The 22,797-nt window shown below is 37.7% G+C and overlaps 1 long non-coding RNA gene across 1 annotated transcript; it reads right to left on the reverse strand.

Annotated features, from left to right (window-relative positions):
* Window positions 1–19,766: 19,766 nt before the first annotated feature.
* Window positions 19,767–20,836, reverse strand: LOC119765457. Its single transcript, XR_005276745.1, has 4 exons — window positions 20,783–20,836; window positions 20,135–20,418; window positions 19,963–20,076; window positions 19,767–19,904 (listed from the first exon to the last, which is right to left on the reverse strand). It is a non-coding gene; the product is annotated as an uncharacterized LOC119765457 (long non-coding RNA).
* Window positions 20,837–22,797: the final 1,961 nt, after the last annotated feature.

Genomic DNA, 22,797 nt, shown 5'->3' on the forward strand with positions numbered 1-22,797 from the left:
TTGATATACCCCCTACAAAAATCGTTCCGGCACTTAGAAAATTTTCGGGATCCGTATCACGACAAGATTTTTGGTAGAATTTATTTGATTTCTTGGACTTAACAAAATTTTGGCTTTTGGTCAGTAAAATTTCGGAAAATCGTCGAAATTACAGGAAATTTTCGTCTGATTTTTACAAAAACATCAGTTTGTTCCTAAAATAATGTCCCTAACAAAACGCCTTCATTGAAATTTTGAAATTCGAAAGTTGGTTTTTAATAATTATTTATATACCCCCTACAAAAATCGTTCCGGCACTTAGAAAATTTACGGGATCAGTATCACGATAAGATTTTGGTAGAATTTTAGATTTTCAGGACTTTGCGAAATTTTTGCTCTCAGCCAGTTGAATATTTTTCAACATTTTGAAACATTATTTTGATAAGAAACATTACCAGGTTTTTGGAATTTTACTGTGGGTTTTGGACTTATGCAATTTTAGGAATATTTTCATAAACTGTTATTTTTAATTTAAAAAATGGAATATAGAGACTTTGGATTTTTCGTGATTTGGAAAATTATTATGACATTTTGGCAATTCAACGCTTTCTCCACAATTTTTTAATGAGTTTTTAAAGTAAAATAATTTTTCAACTTTGAAAAATCTTGTTTTGATGTAAGTGCGTATATTCCTGCAATATTACTCATATTTGTGAAGAGGAAGAAGGGGGAGGGGGTCTGAATTGTGGCGGGGTGCATTAAAAACCAATAAAATTATTTTTGGGATCAAAATCTACTTTATGAACCGTCATTGGGGGTGACTATGGGTCAAAAAACGAAACACCTCTCGAAATTTCTTAATAACAAAAACAATTTAAATAACATCGAAAATCTTTTAACGTAGATTTGTTCTTAGATAGTTTACTAACATTTTCCCAAAATATGGTCGATTTTGATGAACACTACCTTAAATGCCAATTGTTTGAAAATTGACCCAATCTCACCCCTTAGAGGGGGTGACATTGGGTCAAATGAAACTAAAATGATGCTGAAATACAAAGATATGGTAAAAACAAGTCATCCAACAGCGTTTCTTGTTCGAGGGAATCGTATTGACACGCTACAATGTTTGAAGTGGAGATTTTCAAATATTTGGGTAGTTTTCGAGCAATTCTAACAATAATATTAGAAAAATGATTTTTCGAGAGGTCATTTTTGGCCAAAAACGTACCCCAACTTTAGACATCTGCCAAAATAACAGGATATGTTCTAGGAACGAATTTTTTTCAGCGAAGTCATCTTAAGATGTCCCCTACACAACCCTTTTAACAAAATTCAGTTTCATTGAGAATAACCTGAGAAATGGTAAAATCCGTAAAAATCACTTTGACCCAATCTCACCCCCAGACCCAATGTCACCCCACTGACGGAACTTGATATGATTTTTGGAAGATTTCAGTTGTTTGCTACTATAAACTCAACTTGATGTGGCATTGTTGGTCAAATAAACTCAACAAGATTTTTCACAGATACGCCTCGAACAATTTATGTTCGTGGCCAAGTTCGGTTATCTCTTAACCATACCCTGGGGTGAACTTGACTTGTTCGTGTTTTTACGAACATAGGTAGATTTTTCCAAGATGCAACTTTCTGCCCGGGATGACATGATATTTTTAAGTTCAAAATGACAACTTGGTTTGATATTTTTTTGATGTTTCTTAGAGTAACCCGGGCAGAAAGTTGCATCTAGGAAAAATCTACCCATGTTCGTAAAAACACGAACAAGTCAAGTTCACCCCAGGGTATGGTTAAGAGATAACCGAACATGGCCACGAACATAAATTGTTCGAGGCGTATCTGCGAAAAATCTTGTTGAGTTTATTTGACCAACAATGCCACATCAAGTTGAGTTTATAGTAGCAAACAACTGAAATCTTCCAAAATCATATAAAGTTCATAAAGTAGATTTTGATCCCAAAATAATTTTATTGGTTTTTAATGCACCCCGCCACAATTCAGACCCCCTTCTTCCTCTTCACAAATATGAGTAATATTGCAGGAATATACGCACTTACATCAAAACAAGATTTTTCAAAGTTGAAAAATTATTTTACTTTAAAACTCATTAAAAATTGTGGAGAAAGCGTTGAATTGCCAAAATGTTATAATAATTTTCCAAATCACGAAAAATCCAAAGTCTCTATATTCATTTTTTTAAATTAAAAATAACAGTTTATGAAAATATTCCTAAAATTGCTTAAGTCCAAAATCTACAGTAAAATTCCAAAAGCCTGGTAATGTTTCTTATCAAAATAATTTTTCAAAATGTTGAAAAATATTCAACTGGCTGAGAGCAAAAATTTCGCAAAGTCCTGAAAATCTAAAAAAAATTACCAAAAATCTTATCGTGATACTGATCCCGTAAATTTTCTAAGTGCCGGAACGATTTTTGTAGGGGGTATATCAATAATTATTAAAAACCAACTTTTGAATTTCAAAATTTCAATGAAGACGTTTTTTTAGGGACATTATTTTAGGAACAAACTGATGTTTTTGTAAAAATCGGACGAAAATTTCCTGTAATTTCGACGATTTTTCCAAAATTTTACTGGCTAAAAGCCAAAATTTTGCCAAGTCCAAAAAATCAAATAAATTCTACCGAAAATCTTGTCGTGATACGGATCCCGTAAATTTGCTAAGTGCCGGAACGATTTTTGTAGGGGGTATATCAATAATTATTGAAAACCAACTTTGAATTTCAAAATTTCAATGAAGAATTTTGTTAGGGACATTATTTTAGGAACAAACTGATGTTTTTGTAAAAATCGGACAAACATTTCTTGTAATTTCGTCGATTTTCCGAAATTTTGGTTCAAAGCAAATATAAACATCAAAACAATTTATCATGTTTCCAACCTCCCGAAAATTTTCTAAGTCCCAAAAAATGCTTTTTCTGTAAAAAGTTAAGAATTAAAAAATATACGCAAAAATTTCAAAGTCCAGCATACATAAAATCAAACTTTAAAATATCAGCTCATGAAAATTATTCATAGTATCGGAAATTGAAAATTCGGTCAGTGACTGCAAATTTTTCTAAGTCCAGCATAAATTTGAAACAAAGTCAAAATAATCATTTCATGATGTTCGGGTAAAATTTTTGAAAAAAAAAAAATTTTCGAAATTTTTGCTATGTTTAAAAAAACTACCACTAACAGCTCAATATCAACTGTAGATAATGCAGTATGATCATGGAATATACTTTCCATGATACGCAGTCGGTTTCAAAAGTCGTCATAACTCGAGGAGTTTACAGCAAGATGCGAATAAACAAGCCAAGATAGTTCGAAGTTATATCCACCAACTCACTTTCCGCCCGGGATGCCATGGTACCGAAAAATATCATCCAGGAACATGAAATAATCATGGCCAATTCTGCTTTTTCCTAAAAAATTGGTGCGAAAAAATATCATCCAGAAACATAAAAAATCAAGACAGGTTCAGGTTTTTGCCTGAAAAAAACTGTTCGTAAAAATTTCATCCAGAATCATTAATGTATCATGAAAGGTTGTGATTTGTGAAGAAATCTTACAAATCCATATTTCGCAACTTCCCATGATACAATTTTATTTTCAGATGGTATCTTTCGAAGGAAAACTTAAAAGGGCTTATTTTTAAGCAAAAGTCCATCGCACTATCTGAACTGAGTACACCCTTACCAAAAAACATGATTTTCTGAGTTCAATATCTCACTTTTCACACGATTTTTTGAGTTCAACCCATATAACGATTTTTAAGCTTGTAGTACCTGAAATCAAAAAAATCGTATGAAAAGTGAGATATTGAACTCAGAAAACCATGATTTTAGTAAGGGTGTAAGCCCAATACACTGTTTACAAAAATAGTCGGAAAAAGAGAGAGAGGCTATTTGGTATGTTGAAAATTACCTCTTTTTTGACATATATTAGGGAGAATGAGACACTTTTGGTTTTCAACTTTCAACGATTTTGCTCATTTTTTCATCAGCATGCTTTAATGAGCTTTTTGTTGCATTTTCTTTCTTTTAATGTGTTCTAACATTGACAAAAATATGAGATCGATCCGACATCTACAGCCAGAGTTATTCAACTGTCTCATTGTAGACGCACTTGGCAGGAACAATGAGACAGGTGGGGAACAATGAGACACTTTACGAAAATCAACATTTTTCTAGCAAAACATCATGTTTTTGTATTGTTCCATTGCAGGTGACTAGCCTTGAACATTTTAGAGCAATTTTGCCAACATGAAACTTTTAATAACAAAAGTTACACTAAAAAGTATTTCAATTTTGTAAAATCCATATATTAATACCAAATAACTTTGTATTTTTGGTTGAATGAAGTTTAAACTCTATAAATATGCCAAAAATCACCTTTAACTCATGTTTTGAAAGATTTTCATCGATTTTGAAAAGTTTATTGAAGAAAAATTAAAGTGTCTCATTGTTACCAATGGGCTGAAATGAGTGGGGAACAATGAGACAGCCCTGGATTCTGAGTTTATTCTAAATTTTGGCCAAATCTAATGAAAGGACATTGTAGCCCAACTTAATCCCTTTAGAATGTCGAAAGAAATTTTAAGAAATATTAGTTTTGGTGTAAATGGCAGCCTACGAGCGAAAAAGTTTTTTTGTTCATAATTAACTTTACACCCCAGAATCAAACATTTATGAATAACTTTTCAAGGGAGCGTCCATAACCAAAGCCACTAATATGGCAGACGTGTATCCAGTAGACACACCTTTCCCCCAAATATGAGCCTGATTGGTTGAAACTACGACTTGTGAGAGCCATTTTATCATTGTTCCCCGTGTCTCATTGATGACTACTCTACCCTACATAAAAATGTTTAAAAATGTGAACCTGATGAATATTCATCAATAACTGATGAAAATTCATCATTTTCTGTGGTAAAACTAATCATTTATTTTGCCACAACATCTGTCACCATTCCCTGATGAATATTACCATCATTTTTTTCTGTGTACTGAAAGTCAACAATATTTTTAAATGTAAAAAATATTTGAAGAGATTTATTAAATATTTAAATAAAATTTCACTTTATTTGATATTGCAAGTTACATAGATCATCAGTTTTTCAATGTAATATAAACAACTTTTTGTTGGCAAAAGTTACATTGACTGTAACATAATCTACTTCTAAAAAAATCTATTTATAAACATAAAAACGATTCATGTCCAAATTCTTTAAAACACTGACATAATAAGCAAATCAAATATTGAAGAAAGGTGATGTTCTTTCTTCAGTTGAATTATTTGCTCCAAACCAAAATCTTTCTTTGAATTAAACAGTTTCTTAAAGTACTCCTCATCTCAGTTTAGGACAATTACTATACCAATATAATACTGCAACAACGTGAAATTTAAAAAAATCTCTTTACGAGAACGTCTTTTGAAAATATTGAAACAATAATTCGCACAAAATATTCTAGTAACTTCCCAGAAAAAGATTTTCGAAGCATTGATTTGGTTTGAAAAAAATATTTGCAAAAGTAACAAATGAAGTTTGAACAGTGATAGGTTCACTTTAAAATAATATTTTTCGTACATACCTGGTTAATCCTCTTCAAATCCATTCAACCAAAGCACGGTTGCATCGCAGCTAATTTGTCTAATTAAACAAAATGCCAGATGCTGAATGTCCCGAAACATGCCCAGGTTGTGGTCCTGTTAAAGAAAACAAAACACAAAGTATCAATTTTCAAACAGAATTTCCAGGGTATTTTTATCAAATAATCCAATATGATATAATAAAAATATAGAAAAGGAAAGCAAATAATACTTATCTGAGTCAAAACCGTTGAAATACTTCTTCCTACTAAGTATTTCGAACCAGCTTGTACCATCGATTCAGATGGACTCCACTTTCCACCTTCACCGGGAAATTTGCTCGCGAGTCGCCCAATAGATTACCTCCTCCGAAATAACCAGAGAAAGGTTCTTCCTTCTGTCACGGACACCCCTAAAGGATAGAAGCAATGTCACATTGTCATGTCCTTGCCCCTGCCACACACTCACAATAATCAATTAAAAACGTAAACAAACCCCAAAGCACAGTCACATGAACAATCACAGGCCGCAGCCAGCACCAACGCGAATTTGTCAGTTTTTTTCTCGCTCACCCCTGTGTGGTGTAGATCACCCTATTGTGGTGTAATTGAGTGCACTCCACTGAGTGCCCCTTTGTCCAGCTCTGCAATGACAGATCAAGCCTGATCTGTGAGTGCCACGCACACAGGCGGGCGTTCCGGGCGGACTCTTCCTCCTTCTTCGGGTGACAGTTGGACTGGTCGGACGTGTGCCCGCACTTCGCGCGGCGACTTCCCTCGGCAGACGATTCCTGATAGGAATCAAGGACTACACATTGGCGACCGTGACGGAGTTGTAATTTTATTTACAACTTCAAGAACCTGTGGGGAATCGTCTGCTGAGGAGGGTTTTCATCGGTTTTGGTTGGCTGAAGTTGCCGGAGAGTGGCAAGTATTTTTTTTGTGTGAAGCAAGTGCTAGTGTGTGGTTGCTTGGAGGTGGATTTGGCGGTCCGTCAAAATGTTTGCAGAGCGCGGTGGAGTTCGAGCCTTGAAAGTTGCAAAGAAAAGAGAGTCGCGTTGGGCACGGTGGGTCAAATGGGCCTGCCGTGGTAAATAGCCTGGAAGGCCGCGATTAGTTGCAACAAAGAAAAGAGAGTCGCGTTGGGCATGGTGGGTCAAATGGACCTGCCGTGGTAAATAGCCTGGAAGGCCGCGATTAGTTGCAACAAAGAAAAGAGAGTCGCGTTGGGCACGGTGGGTCAAATGGGCCTGCCGTGGTAAATAGCCTGGAAGGCCGCGATTAGTTGCATAGAAAAGAGAGTCGCGTTGGGCACGGTGGGTCAAATGGACCTGCCGTGGTAAATAGCCTGGAAGGCCGCGATTAGTTGCAAAGAAAAGAGAGTCGCGTTGGGCACGGTGGGTCAAATGGGCCTGCCGTGGTAAATAGCCTGGAAGGCCGCGATTAGTTGCAACAAAGAAAAGAGAGTCGCGTTGGGCATGGTGGGTCAAATGGACCTGCCGTGGTAAATAGCCTGGAAGGCCGCGATTAGTTGCAACAAAGAAAAGAGAGTCGCGTTGGGCACGGTGGGTCAAATGGACCTGCCGTGGTAAATAGCCTGGAAGGCCGCGATTAGTTGCAAAGAAAAGAGAGTCGCGTTGGGCACGGTGGGTCAAATGGGCCTGCCGTGGTAAATAGCCTGGAAGGCCGCGATTAGTTGCAACAAAGAAAAGAGAGTCGCGTTGGGCACGGTGGGTCAAATGGACCTGCCGTGGTAAATAGCCTGGAAGGCCGCGATTAGTTGCAAAGAAAAGAGAGTCGCGTTGGGCACGGTGGGTCAAATGGGCCTGCCGTGGTAAATAGCCTGGAAGGCCGCGATTAGTTGCAAAGAAAAGAGAGTCGCGTTGGGCACGGTGGGTCAAATGGGCCTGCCGTGGTAAATAGCCTGGAAGGCCGCGATTAGTTGCAACAAAGAAAAGAGAGTCGCGTTGGGCACGGTGGGTCAAATGGACCTGCCGTGGTAAATAGCCTGGAAGGCCGCGATTAGTTGCAACAAAGAAAAGAGAGTCGCGTTGGGCACGGTGGGTCAAATGGACCTGCCGTGGTAAATAGCCTGGAAGGCCGCGATTAGTTGCAACAAAGAAAAGAGAGTCGCGTTGGGCACGGTGGGTCAAATGGACCTGCCGTGGTAAATAGCCTGGAAGGCCGCGATTGATTGCAACAAAGGAAAAGAGAGTCGCGTTGGGCACGGTAGATCGAATGGGCCTGCCGTGGTAAATAGCCTGGAAGGCCGCGATTAGTTGCAAAGAAAAAAAGTCGCGTTGGGCACGGTGGGTCAAATGGACCTGCCGTGGTAAATAGCCTGGAAGGCCGCGATTAGTTGCAACAAAGAAAAGAGAGTCGCGTTGGGCACGGTGGGTCAAATGGACCTGCCGTGGTAAATAGCCTGGAAGGCCGCGATTAGTTGCAACAAAGAAAAGAAAGTCGCGTTGGGCACGGTGGGTCAAATGGACCTGCCGTGGTAAATAGCCTGGAAGGCCGCGATTGATTGCAACAAAGGAAAAGAGAGTCGCGTTGGGCACGGTAGATCGAATGGGCCTGCCGTGGTAAATAGCCTGGAAGGCCGCGATTAGTTGCAAAGAAAAAAAGTCGCGTTGGGCACGGTGGGTCAAATGGACCTGCCGTGGTAAATAGCCTGGAAGGCCGCGATTAGTTGCAACAAAGAAAAGAGAGTCGCGTTGGGCACGGTGGGTCAAATGGACCTGCCGTGGTAAATATCCTGGAAGGCCGCGATTAGTGACTGTTCCACGGTACTGAAAATCCAACTGGAAGTCTCGTCTTGATGGAGAATACGGGACCGCTGGATTGGCCCGGGAATGTCCGTAGGCGCTGAGAACGAAAATTATGGAGAAGCGCGCGATACAGCGGTTTCTAGTAGAACGACTAGTCAGAAACCGTAGGTGCAAGAACCAGCTAATAGAAAGAATTGCAGAGGACCAGCTGGAGCACGTAAAGTGACAAGCGAACAACAAAAGTTATTTGTGAAACATTCAAGCACTCCTCCTCCAGTTAGGAAGGTTCTACGGGAGTAGAGTGCGGTCGACGTTAAGATGGGACGGAGAACGTCTGTTTGCGCATCCTGGATCGTTCAAGTTCAAGCTCTTTCAAGCTCTTTTGGAGTACCGGACGACCGGAGCAAAGGAACCAAAAAAACAGGAAATAACCACAAAGTCTTTCCATCGATGGGTTGATGGTGCTGTTGAAAGCAATAATAGTGACATCGCGTGAGGAAAATCGTGAAATTTCACGAAGCAGATGTATCACATGGTGTGCGACAAGACGTTGTTTGAAGATCTTAAAATATTTTATGTGGTCAAGTCCAGCCAAACGCCGGTGACGGATTCGGCCGGAACTGTTCAGTAAAGACGCAAGTGAACAGTTGTTGGACGAAAAGATGTTGTGTTGTTCCATGACGAAAGAAAGCTTGATTTCTTACCATTCATTCATTCATTACTGTCAAACTCAATTTATAAAAAAAATCAAGCTGTTTTTTTTTTTTCATGGAGAAGAGGTGAGATGTGTGGTGTAGATCACCCTATTGTGGTGTAATTGAGTGCACTCCACTGAGTGCCCCTTTGTCCAGCTCTGCAATGACAGATCAAGCCTGATCTGTGAGTGCCACGCACACAGGCGGGCGTTCCGGGCGGACTCTTCCTCCTTCTTCGGGTGACAGTTGGACTGGTCGGACGTGTGCCCGCACTTCGCGCGGCGACTTCCCTCGGCAGACGATTCCTGATAGGAATCAAGGACCACACAACCCCCTCCGGAAACACCAAGAAAGTTTCATCCAGTTGTAATCACCCGTTCACCAAGAATACGTCAAACGTAAACAAACACACACGCACACAATCGCGCATTCGCGAAAACAATGTTCCCCCACAAATCAGGATTCCAATCACGCGACACAAAATCAAAACAAACTTTACCAGCTGTGTTTTCCTTCACCGAGAACTCCCGTGTCCTGTCAAATTCACCGAAATAGTTCCGGCGTTGATCCGTGTCAAGACAGCACCTGCAGGAGGAGGAGGAGGAAGGAGGCCAAGTGACATTGAGGGCAAGAGGATTCCTCTTCTGGGGACAGCTGCTTGCTTTCTTGCATCCGCCAACACTGAGCGAAACTTTTCTTCGCCCCAGCCACAAAAACACAAACAATCACTTAAACACAACATATCACGGCTCCCGAACGCCACGGAACGGACGAACACACACTCCCTCGGCCACAGAACGTACTCACAACCCGCGGCGATTCGCGGACTACAATTTATCCGCGGAAAACTACTGCGCGAAAACGTAAACAAACCAGCCCGCCACGAACGCAAAAGCTGTCTGTCTGCCGATTGCCGATTCCTGTCACGACATGTCTCGCGTGTTGCGTGCGAGCAGTGAGCGAAAGAAGAGAGAAGAGAGAGAGAGAGAGTGAGCGCGTGGGCTCATTTTTGCGCTTTGCAATGAAATTTTATTTGCGGTAAAATACTTTTTAATGTGATTAGTCTAACTAGTGTATTTAAAGTAAATTAAAGTGAAAAAAAAATCAATAAAAATTTCCATTAATAAAACTGGCATTTTGCGGAGGAGTGAAAATTTTGCTAAGTCCAACGAAAACATAATGAAAAATAATTGTATCATCTCATAATTGACAGGTCGGTCCCAAAATAATTGGGCATTCGAAATTTTGCTAAGTCCAGCGAAAACAAGATAAAACTAGAAAATATCATCTCATGATGGAGTGGTCGATTTTTTTCTAAGTCCCAAAATAAATTGGCTTTCGAAATTTTCCTAAGTCCAGCGAAAACTTGATCAAACATCAAAATATCATCTCATGATAAACGGGTCGAAATTTTTTCAAAGTCCCAAATAAATTAATTTTCGAAATTCTGCTAAGTCCAAAAATATCAAATAGAAATGAAAATGAAACATTTGATGATACACTGTTTAGAAACATAAAAAGTATTATGAATTTCGGCGGCCAATTTTTTAGTTTTTGGAACAAACCAAAATCATGTCATGTTCACAAAAACAGTCCATGTTATTTTTGTGTTCTTCCTAAGATGCGCCCGGGCAGAAAGTTACATCTTCCTGAAAACTTGTCATGTTCGCAAAAACACAAACATGTCAAGTACCTGTTAACTTCCAGTTAAGAGTTAATCAAACATAAACGCGAACATAATTTACTCTACGCATATCAAAAAATTATCAACTTAAGTTCGTGTTGGAAACTTCAAATTATCATGCTATGGTGCGGAAAAATATCATCCATAAACATAAAATTATCCCGACCAGTTCATTTTTTTCCTGGAAAGATATGGGGCGAAAAATATCATACAAAAACATAAACGTATCATAACAAGTTGTGATGTTTCCAGATATTTTTTTTCTGTAATAATTTGGTTGCTTTAGAAAGCGTAATACACAGTAAGAAGATATAAGTTTCATATAGACTGTTTTTCAATTGTATTTTAATAAAACAAATAAATTTAATGATATAATGTGATTTTCTAGTAAAATTTATTTTTATTGAATAAGCCTAAAATTAAAAACTATAGCAAACAATCTGCTGGAAGACTTAACATAATGACAATCTAAATTTTTAAAAATATCAGTTAAATTCAGGTGTTCCACAATTGTGGGAGGCACAATAACATCCCACAATTATGGAACAGGCAATTGGAAGCAGCGATTTGCTGCTCTGAATAAAATAGTCTCGAAATGCAGTTTTTTTAAGTACTACTTATATTAATGAAATAGCAAAAGAATGTCCAAATAAAGGTCCTAAAAATAGTAGGGTACACAGAAAAGATGCATTTGGTATGCTTTTGACAAATTATCACAAAAGTGTTCCGAATTTGTGGGTGTTCCGAATATGTGGGATGACTGTATCATTTGCCGTATAATTCGAATTAATTCAAAGTTTAGTGTGAATAAGTAAGGCTGGTACAAATTACATTTAAAGTTTTAGTCACTCCCCCTTCAAAGTTGGCCCGAAATATCAGGGGGCAATAAGAAATTACATCCAAAATTGCATACTACTAACAATATTAAAACAAATCAAACTTTTTGTAAAGCCAAGTCAAAGAAAAAGCTTCGAAAATATGTACAATTGAACTAAACAAATCAATAATGCACTTATTTATTTGCATTGGCCGCTGAAAATTTTCCTGAAATTCTAGCAAACCTATTTGAAAGTGTAGAAATTTGTAAATATTGTCAAGGCGGAAGCGTTACAACTGGGCTACGTGGCTCGGTCTTATACAAACATTTAAATTTATAAAATTCCCAAACAACAAAAAATAAACAAAAATATGGTCTTTAGAGGAAAGAAACTAAAAAAATATATGCAATCCTTATCAATAAATAATTTATTTTAAGAATTTTATATCAATCTGTTATTTTAAGAATTTTATATCAAAAGTCAATAATGTGTATTCAAAATCAGCATAAATAACAGAATGAAAAACTAAACTTTGCTAAACAAACATTGAAATGTTTGAAAGAATTTCTAAACTGAAGTGATAGGTTCACTTTGAAATAATAATTCTCGTACATACCTTGTTAATCCTCTTCAAATGCATCCAGAGAGCATATGATTGCAGCACAATCCATTTTTGCAGCTGATTGGTCAAACTAAACAAAATACTAGAAGCCGAATGTCCAGAAAATGCCCTTTAGTAGATCTGTAAGAGAAAATAAAACACAAAGCATCAATTCTCAAACAAAATTTATGGAATAATTAAAAATTCAATAGTAAACAAAGAAAAAGAAAATAAGCAATACTTATCTGAGTTTTAAAAATCGTCGAAAAATATTTGTCGGGTTTCAGGTGGACTCATCTTCCTCCGTGAAACTGCTTTCGAGCCACCTCCTCCGGAATCACCAGAGGAAGGTTCATCCTTCTATCGCTGACACTCCAAAACGATAGAAACAATGTCACAGTTTCACGTCCAGTCCCCAATCACCACCATGAACGCAGAAACGTAAACAATCACACGCACACTCGCGAAAACACACGGATCAAATACGGTTTCCCCACAAATCGCGATTCTGATGACGCGACGATAAAAACAAAACAAATCGACACTGCTGTTTTCCTCCACCGAAAACTGTCAAATTCGCCAAAATCATTCCGGCGTTGATCCACGTCTTAACAGCACCGGCAGGAGGAGGAGGAGGAGGACGATGACCTGCCGCATGTAAGCAGGAGGATTTCGCTAACATAACTTCTCCACAGAGCCACAGAAACATCAACTTTCACATAAATTACAACATTTCGCAACTCTCACATAAAACGACACCAACGAACGCACATTCCCACGGCCAAAATACGTACTTACAACCCGCGGCGATTCGCGGGCTGTTGTTAATCAGTGGAAAACTAATGCACCAAAAACGTAAACAAACCCTTGTCCCTTGTCCTGGCGAATCCGCCAAAATCCTTTCCTCGTTAATCCACAGCAGCCCCCCGCCACAAAAACACAAACAATCACTTAACCACAACATATCACGGCTCCCAAATGCCACGGAACGAACGAACACACACTCCCTCGGCCACAGAACGTACTCACAACCCGCGGCGATTCGCGGATTACAATTTATCCGCGGAAAACTACTGCGCGAAAACGTACACAAACCAACCCGCCACGAACGCAAAAGCTGTCTGTCTGCCGATTGCCGATTCCTGTCACGACATGTCGCGCGCGTTGCGTGCGAGCAGTGAACGAAAGAAGAGAAAAAAGAGAGAGTGAGCGAGCGCGTGGGCTCATTTTTGCGCTTTGCGATGAAATTTTATATGCGGTAAAATACTTTTTAATGTGATTAGTTTAACTAGTGCATTTAAAGTAAATTAAAGTGAAAAAAAAATCAATAAAAATGTCCATTAACAAAACTGTCATTTTAGCTAAGTCCCGCTTGAAAAAATTAACTTTATAAATCATCTCATAATCCAGGGTTTTAAAAAATATTCTAAGTGTAGGAAAAGTGAAATTTTGTCAAGGAGTGAAAATTTTACTAAGTCCAACAAAAACAAGATAAAACTAGAAAATATCATCTCATGATGAAGAGGTCGAAATTTTTCTAAGTCCCAAAATAAAATTGGCTTTCGAAATTCTGCTAAGTCCAGCAAAAACAAGATAAAACAAAATAATATCATCTCATGATAAAGATTTCGAAATTTTTCTAAGTCCCAAAATAATTTGGCTTTCGAAATTTTGCTAAGTCCAGTGAAAGCATGATAAAACAAAATAACATCATCTCATGATAAAGAGGTCAATTTTTTTTCTAAGTCCCAAAATAATTCGGTTTTCGATTTTTTTCTAAGTCCGGTAATATCATGAGAAAATGAAAATTTAACAACTGATGATAAAAGGTCTACAAACATAGAAAGGAACATAGATTTCGGCGCGCATTTTAAGAGTTTTTGGAACAAATATCAAACATGCCATGATATCAAAAACAACTCAAGTTATTTTTTTGTTCGTCCTATGATGCGACTTTCTGCCCGGGCGCCCGGGCAGAAAGTTACATCTTCCTGCAAACTTGTCATGTTCGCAAAAACACAAACATGTCAAGTACCTGTTAACTTCCAGTTAAGAGTTAATCAAACATAAACGCGAACATAATTTACTCTACGCATATCAAAAAATTATCAACTTAAGTTCGTGTTGGAAACTTCAAATTATCATGCTATGGTGCGGAAAAATATCATCCATAAACATAAAATTATCCCGACCAGTTCATTTTTCCTGGAAAAATATGGGACGAAAAATATCATACAAAAACATAAAAGTTTCATAACAAGTTGTGATGTTTCCAGATATTTTTTTTCTGTAATAATTTGGTTGCTTTAGAAAGCGTAATACACAGTAAGAAAATATAAGTTTCATATAGACTGTTTTTCAATTGTATTTCAATAAAACAAATTAATTTAATGATATAATGTGATTTTCTAGTAAAAATTATTTTTATTGAATAAGCCTAAAATTAAAAACTCTAGCAAACAAACTGCTGGAAGACTAAACATAATGACAATCTAAATTTTTTTTAAATATTTGTATACAGTCATCCCTCATATTCGGAACAGTTTACAGATCGGCCAATGTTCAAAAAATCATAGAAAATCGATAATTGAACATAATGATTCGCTTTTACCTTCATTTGAAAGCTGTTTTTGCGATCTTTCGAATGCTGTATTGAACAACTGCAAATTTTAACATTTTATATCAAGTTTTTGAAGAAAAACTTTGACCCTTGAAATCCACAAATTCGGAACACTTTTTTCTTACGATGTAAACAATCTTTTTTATCGCTCCTGGGGTACATATTTAAAAAAAAAGTGACTTCACATTCTGAAACCAATAAAACTCATGCTTAGTAATGTTTTATTAATGGTCTGCTAACTTTTTTTGTGAAAATATCAGTTAAATTCAGGTGTTCCACAATTGTGGGAGGCACAATAACATCCCTCAATTATGGAACAGGCAATTTGGAAGCAGCGTTTTGCTGCTCTGAATAAAATGGTCTCGAAATGCAGTTTTTTGTTTAAAAGTTCTATTTATATTAATGAAATAGCAAAAGAATGTCCAAATAAAGGTCCTAAAAATAGTAGGGTACACAGAAAAGATGCATTTGGCATGCTTTTGACAAATTATCACAAAAGTGTTCCGAATTTGTGGGTGTTCCGAATATGTGGGATGACTGTATCATTTGCCGTATAATTCGAATTAATTCAAAGTTTAGTGTGAATAAGTAAGGCTGGTACAAATTTTATTTAAAGTTTTTGTCACTTCTCCCTTCGAAGTTTGCCCGAAAAATCAGGGGGCAGCAAAAAATTACATCCAAAATTGCATACTACTAACAATATTAAAACAAATCAAACTTTTTGTAAAGCCAAGTCAAAGAAAAAGCTTCGAAAATCTGTACAATTGAACTAAACAAATCAATAATGCACTAATTTATTTGCATTGGCCGCTGAAAATTTTCCTGAAATTCTAGCAAACCTATTTGAAAGTGTAGAAATTTGTAAATATTGTCAAGGCAGAAGCGTTACAACTGGGCAACGTGGCTCGGTCTTATACAAACATTTAAATTTATAAAATTCTCAAACAAAAAAAAAAATAAACAAAAATATGGTCTTTAAAGGAAAGAATCTAAAAAATATATGCAATCCTTATCAATAAATAATTAATTTTCAGAATTTTATATCAATCTGTCAAAAGTCAATAATGTGTATTCAAAATCAGCATAAATAACAGAATGAAAAACTGAACTTTGCTAAACAAACATTGAAATGTTTGAAAGAATTTCTAAACTGAAGTGATAGGTTCACTTTGAAATAATAATTCTCGTACATACCTTGTTAATCCTCATCCAATCCATCCAGAGAGCATATGATTGCAGCACAATCCATTTTTGCAGCTGATTGGTCAAAGTAAACAAAATTCTAGAAGCCGAATGTCCAGAAAATGCCCGTTAGTAGATCTGTAAGAGAAAATAAAACACAAAGCATCAATTCTCAAACAAAATTTATGGAATAATTAAAAATTCAATAGTAAACAAAGAAAAAGAAAACAAGCAATACTTATCTGAGTTTTAAAAATCGTCGAAAAATATTTGTCGGTTGACTAGTAGAACCAACATCTGTAGCCACTTCAGGTGGACTCATCTTCCTCCGTGAAACTGCTTGCGAGTCACACAATTTAATCATCTCCTCCGGAATCACAAGAGGAAGGTTCAGAAACGTAAACAATCACACGCACGGACCAAATACGGTTCCTCCACAAATCGCGATTCTGATGACGCGACGACACAAACCAAAACAAATCGAAACTGCTGTTTTCCTCCACCGAGAACTGTCAAATTCGCCAAAATCATTCCGACGTTGATCCGCGTCTTGATAGCACCTGCTGGAGGAGGAGGAGGAATGATGACCAGCGACATGCAGGCAGGAGGATTTCGATTCTGCGAACTGCGGCTTTGTCATGCACCCGCTAACGTAACTTTTTCTTCTCCAACGAGCCACAAAAACATCAACTTTCACATAAATAACAACATTTCGCAACTCTCACATAAAACGACACCAACGAACGCACATTCCCACGGCCAAAATACGCACTTACAACCCGCGGCGATTCGCGGACTGTTGTTAATCAGTGGAAAACTACTGCACCAAAAACGTAAACAAACCCTTGTCCCTTGTCCTGGCGAATCCGCCAAAATCCTTTCCTCGTTAATCCACAGCAGCATCTTGGGCAAGAGAATTACTTTTCTGGGGCAGCGGCTTGGCCGAAACTTTCCTTGCACCCGTCAACACGGAGCGAAACTTTTCTTCAACCCCAGCCACAAAAACACAAACAATCACTTAAACACAACATATCACGGCTCCCGAACGCCACGGAACGGACGAACACACACTCCCTCGGCCACAGAACGTACTCACAACCCGCGGCGATTCGCGGACTACAATTTATCCGTGGAAAACTACTGCGCGAAAACGTAAACAAACCAGCCCGCCACGAACGCAAAAGCTGTCTGTCTGCCGATTGCCGATTCCTGTCACGACATGTCGCGCGCGTTGCGTGCGAGCAGTGAACGAAAGAAGAGAGAAAAGAGAGAGTGAGCGAGCGCGTGGGCGCTTTGCGATGAAATTTTATATGCGGTAAAATACTTTTTAATGTGATTAGTTTAACTAGTGTATTTAAAGTAAATTAAAGTGGAAAAAAAGTCAATAAAATGTCCATAAACAAAACTGCCATTTTAGCTAAGTCCCGCTTGAAAAAAATAACCTTGTAAATCATCTCATAATCCCGGCTTTTCAAAAATATTCTAAGTGTAGGAAAAGTGAAATTTTGTCGAAGAGTGAAAATTTTGCTAAGTCCAACAAAAACAAGATAAAACTAGAAAAATCATCTCATGATAAAGAGGTCGAAATTTTTTCTAAGTCCCAAAATAATTTGGCTTTCGAAATTCTGCTAAGTCCAGCAAAAACAAGATAAAACAAAATAATATCATCTCATGATAAAGATTTCGAAATTTTTTCTAAGTCCCAAAATAATTTGGCTTTCGAAATTTTGCTAAGTCCAGTGAAAACATGATAAAACAAAATAATATCATCTCATGATAAAGAGGTTAATTTTTTTCTAAGTCCCAAAATAATTCGGCTTTCGATTTTTTTCTAAGTCCGGTAATATCATGAGAAAATGAAAATTTATCAACTGATGATAAAAGGTCTACAAACATAGAAAGGAACATAGATTTCGGCGCGCATTTTAAGAGTTTTTGGAACAAATATCAAACATGCCATGATATCAAAAACAACTCAAGTTATTTTTTTGTTCGTCCCATGATGCGACTTTCTGCCCGGGCGATTTTCTGCCCGGGTTCCCGCCCGGGCGGAAAGTGAGTTGGTGGATATAACTTCGAACTATCTTGGCTTGTTTATTCGCATCTTGCTGTAAACTCCTCGAGTTATGACGACTTTTGAAACCGACTGCGTATCATGGAAAGTATATTCCATGATCATACTGCATTATCTACAGTTGATATTGAGGTGTTAGTGGTAGTTTTTGGACTTAGCAAAAATTTCGAAAATTTTCTTTTTTCCAAAAATCTACCCGAACCTCATGAAATGATTATTTTGACTTTGTTTCAAATTTATGCTGGACTTAGAAAAATTTGCAGTCACTGACCGAATTTTCAATTTCCGATACTATGAATAATTTTCATGAGCTGATATTTTAAAGTTTGATTTTATTTATGCTGGACTTTGAAATTTTTGCGTATATTTTTCAATTCTTTACTTTTACAGAAAAAGCATTTTTGGGACTTAGAAAATTTTGGGAGTTTGGAAACATGATAAATTATTTTGATGTTTATTTTTGCTTTGAACCAAATTTTCGGAAAAATCGTCGAAATTACAGGAAATTTTCGTCCGATTTTTACAAAAACTTCAGTTTGTTCCTAAAATAATGTCCCTAACAAAACGTCTTCATTGAAATTTTGAAATTTGAAAGTTGGTTTTAATAATTATTGATATACCCCTACAAAAATCGTTCCGGCACTTAGAAAATTTACGGGATCCGTATCACGACAAGATTTTTGGTAGAATTTTATTGATTTTTTGGACTTAGCAAAATTTTGGCTTTCGACCAGTAAAATATTTTCAACACTTAAAATTTTTCGAGAACAGGCAACTGAAAAAAAATTGGGACTTAGAAAATTTTTGGGAGTTTGGAAACATGATAAATTATGTTGATGTTTATTTTTGCTTTGAACCAAATTTTCGGAAAAATCGTCGAAATTACAGGAAATTTTCGTCCGATTTTTACAAAAACTTCAGTTTGTTCCTAAGATAATGTCCCTAACAAAACGTCTTCATTGAAATTTTGAAATTCGAAAGTTGGTTTTTAATAATTATTGATATACCCCCCTACAAAAATCGTTCCGGCACTTATAAAATTTACGGGATCCGTATCACGACAAGATTTTTGGTAGAATTTATTAGATTTTCAGGACTTTGCGAAATTTTTGCTCTCAGCCAGTTGAATATTTTTCAACATTTTGAAAAATTATTTTGATAAGAAACATTACCAGGCTTTTTGGAATTTTACTGTAGATTTTTGGACTTAAGCAATTTTAGGAATATTTTCATAAACTGTTATTTTTAATTTAAAAAAAAAAATGAATATAGAGACTTTGGATTTTTCGTGATTTGGAAAATTATTATAACATTTTGGCAATTCAACGCTTTCTCCACAATTTTTTAATGAGTTTTTAAAGTAAAATAATTTTTCAACTTTGAAAAATCTTGTTTTGATGTAAGTGCGTATATTCCTGCAATATTACTCATATTTGTGAAGAGGAAGAAGGGGGGGGGTCTGAATTGTGGCGGGGTGCATTAAAAACCAATAAAATTATTTTTGGGATCAAAATCTACTTTATGAACTTTATATGATTTTTGGAAGATTTCAGTTGTTTGCTACTATAAACTCAACTTGATGTGGCATTGTTGGTCAAATAAACTCAACAAGATTTTTCGCAGATACGCCTCGAACAATTTATGTTCGTGGCCATGTTCGGTTATCTCTTAACCATACCCTGGGGTGAACTTGACTTGTTCGTGTTTTTACGAACATGAGTAGATTTTTCCAAGATGCAACTTTCTGCCCGGGCATACCGGAATGGGACAGCGATCGGGGTCTCTCGCAGATGATGGACGATTTCGACGTGGGCACCGGGTCAGGGCAGATCGCGCACGGAGTTGACGGAACTTTCGCAGATCGTGGACCGCCTAGAAATAGAACAAATCAAGTTCCAGAATAGTTCATACATCCCAGAATAGGTCATACCGGAATGGGACAGCGATCGGGGTCTCTCGCAGATGATGGACGATTTCGACGTGGGCACCGGGTCAGGGCAGATCGCGCACGGAGTTGACGGAACTTTCGCAGATCGTGGACCGCCTAGAAATAGAACAAATCAAGTTCCAGAATAGTTCATTCATCCCAGAATAGGTCATACCGGAATGGGACAGCGATTGGGGTCTCTCGCAGATGATGGACGATTTCGACGTACGCACCGGGTCAGGGCAGATCGCGCAGGAGGTCTCTCGCAGATGGACGATTTCGACGTACGCACCGGGTCAGGGCAGATCGCGCAGGAGGTCTCTCATAGATGGTGATAAAATCGATATGAAAGCAATGGATGATTCAGCGGACTACGATTGGGTTGAGTCCAACGCAGATGGCGAACGATTCCGACGTGCGGGCGGCCAAATCTTTGTTGAAATGCAGCGTGTTAGTCTCCTAATTAAAAAAAAAAAGTTTTATAAGTCTTCTCAACTTTGGCCAACAATCTGTGCACCGGTGGACCGATTCCCCGCAAAGATAGCATGCGGAACTGATCCCCCTTTGGACGAATTTCTTGGCCATGTTTTACAGAAGGAATCCTTCCACCGGTGGATCAGTTCCGCATTCCAACTTTGCGTGCAATCCGTCCACCGGTAAACCGTTTTCTTCTGCAAAAACTTGCCAAGAATCCGTCATGCCTTTTTGATCTTAGTGGGCAATCCGTCCAACCGCGAACCGATTATTTTCGGTCACCTCTTTAGGGATTGACAATCCGTCCGTTGCTGTATTTATGTTTCCCCAAAAAAAGACCGTCTCTTACCTAAATTTCAATCCGGAATTCCGGCTCCGATCCGACTTTCAGGTTCGTTCAATGTAAAATGACAGTTCAACATTTGACACGAAACATTTCAAAACGTTTGTGAAAATTTTGCTAAGTCTAAAATCACACTTTTGGGAGTTCGCTGATATGAACTTCTTTTTTGGTGATTTTTACACTTTTACAAGTTGGGGGTTTCGCACTTTTTTGAGTTCGCTTAAGCGAACTGTCAAAAGTGCGATTTCTGAACTCCCAAAAGTGCGATTTTCAGTAACCGTGTACTAAGGAAATGCGATGCTTTTGAAGGATGAATCGTTGGTTTTGGAGACACCGGACGTCGATCCAATGCGCACCTTGGGGACAGAATGGACAAGCCTAATTCCTTCTGGAGTGTGTTCATTGGACCATCCCCTACACACCTGTCTTTATTCCGAGTGAATCCATGTTGTCCCCAGACCTGTAGAAACGATTGAACGGAAAGCACAAAAATCCCATTGTAATTTCCATGTAAACTTTAAACCGCTGGGGACAGGCGAATTCTCAACCAAATGGGCTGATATTTGGCATGAGAGTCCCTATTGGTATCCTCAACTAGGGGAACCTCGGTTTGCCTGATTCTGAGAACTTTTGGTTTTGGAAGAAACACCTAATATATATATGACCTACGCCGTGTTAGGGTGGTCTGAAAAATTGCCATTTTCGTCGATTTTCGCAAAAAACACTTTTTTCGAAAAATCATAACTCCTCGCCATTTTTACCGATTTCAATTGTCTTATACGCAAATGAAAGGTGATAAGTTAGCCTTTCAAGGACAAATAATAAGAAGTTTCAAAAATCTAGCCTAATATACGAAAAGGGCGTATGAAACTTTAAAATGTCGTTTTGACAGTGTCTGGACCAAAGAGCCTATGTCTGGAAATATTTTTATCGGATTCTCCGGACATTTTTACTTAACATACTAAAAAATGGGAGGAGTTCATTAACAGGATTCCGAGATATGGTTTTTTGAAAATAAAATCCGTGTTTTTTGACGCGCCGCGCGCAAAAACCGGAGAATGACGAAATTGGCAAAAAATCAACTTTTTTCACTAAAACTGCGATAACTTTAAAATTTCAGCGATGACCTATAGATGTCTGGGTACCAAAATTTTTGTAATTAAAAGACGCAACTTTTGGTACCATAACATCTATAGGTCATCGCTGAAATTTTAAAGTTATCGCAGTTTTAGTGAAAAAAGTTGATTTTTTGCCGATTTCCTCATTTTCCCGTTTTTGCGCGTGGCGCGTCGAAAAACTCAGTTTTTATTTTCAAAAAATCATATCTTGAAAACGTACGGTTCGACATCGCCAATTTTTGATATGTTACGTGAAATTTTCCGAGGAATCCGATAAAAATATTTTCAGACATAGGCTCTTTGGTCCAGGCACAGTCAAAACACCATTTTAAGTTTTCATACGACTTTTTCAATAGTTAAGCTAGATTTTTGGAACTTCTTACTATTTTTCTCAAATAGCCAAACTCATCACCTTTCTTTTGCGTCTAAGACAGCTAAAATCGGATGAATTGGCGCGGAGATATGATTTTTCGAAAAAAGTGGTATTTGCGAAAAATGACGAAAATTGCCATTTTTCGGACCACCCTAGCACGATGTAGGTCACTCTAATGGCCAAACAAAAAAATACGGGTCTAATTATTTTGGCCAAGGAACCCCCAGAAAAAATTTGAGCCCGATCGGAGAACTTTTTTTTGGGTTTAGGCTCTTTTCAAATGGAATTGCTGTATATACAGCAGTTCCATATGAAAGTTAAAGAAAACAAATAAAAGTGCTTCACTTTGGCTCAAAATTTTTCTGGAGGTTCCTTGGCCAAAATAATTAGACCCGTATTTTTTTGTTTGGCCATGAGGGTGGCCTACGTCGTGTTAGGGTGGTCCAAAATATGGCCATTTTCGTTCGATTTTCACAAAAACCCCTTTTTTCAAAAAAATCATAACTTCGCTCCATTCCAACCGATTTTAG

The sequence above is a fragment of the Culex quinquefasciatus genome, chromosome 1 (assembly GCF_015732765.1).
Source record: "Culex quinquefasciatus strain JHB chromosome 1, VPISU_Cqui_1.0_pri_paternal, whole genome shotgun sequence".
Lineage (NCBI taxonomy): Eukaryota > Metazoa > Arthropoda > Insecta > Diptera > Culicidae > Culex > Culex quinquefasciatus.